Source organism: Odontomachus brunneus, unplaced genomic scaffold (genome assembly GCF_010583005.1).
Source record: "Odontomachus brunneus isolate Ranch 3 - 2012 unplaced genomic scaffold, Obru_v1 Obru_scaffold_299, whole genome shotgun sequence".
In the NCBI taxonomy this organism is placed as follows: Eukaryota; Metazoa; Arthropoda; class Insecta; order Hymenoptera; family Formicidae; genus Odontomachus; species Odontomachus brunneus.
The window spans coordinates 4,806-5,046 of record NW_022639749.1 but is presented as its reverse complement, the minus strand read 5'-3'; positions in this window follow the sequence as shown (position 1 = coordinate 5,046).

Here is a 241-nt window from a genome sequence, read left to right as displayed (position 1 = left end):
TCCCGTTCAGATTGTATTAAGTTTTATCAAAATCGAAGCATGATATATTTTTATAAATAAACCATCAAAAAAATTCTGTAAAAGTTATTTACATAGAGGGACTAATATTTTATTCGGTGCTGTTGCCTTCAGTACTTATTTTCAATGGATGTATATCAGTTGGACACGGGGCAATTGGACACAGTCCAATCACAAGTCGCTGTTCCAAGGGACCCTACAAATGTCTCTAATCACACGGTGC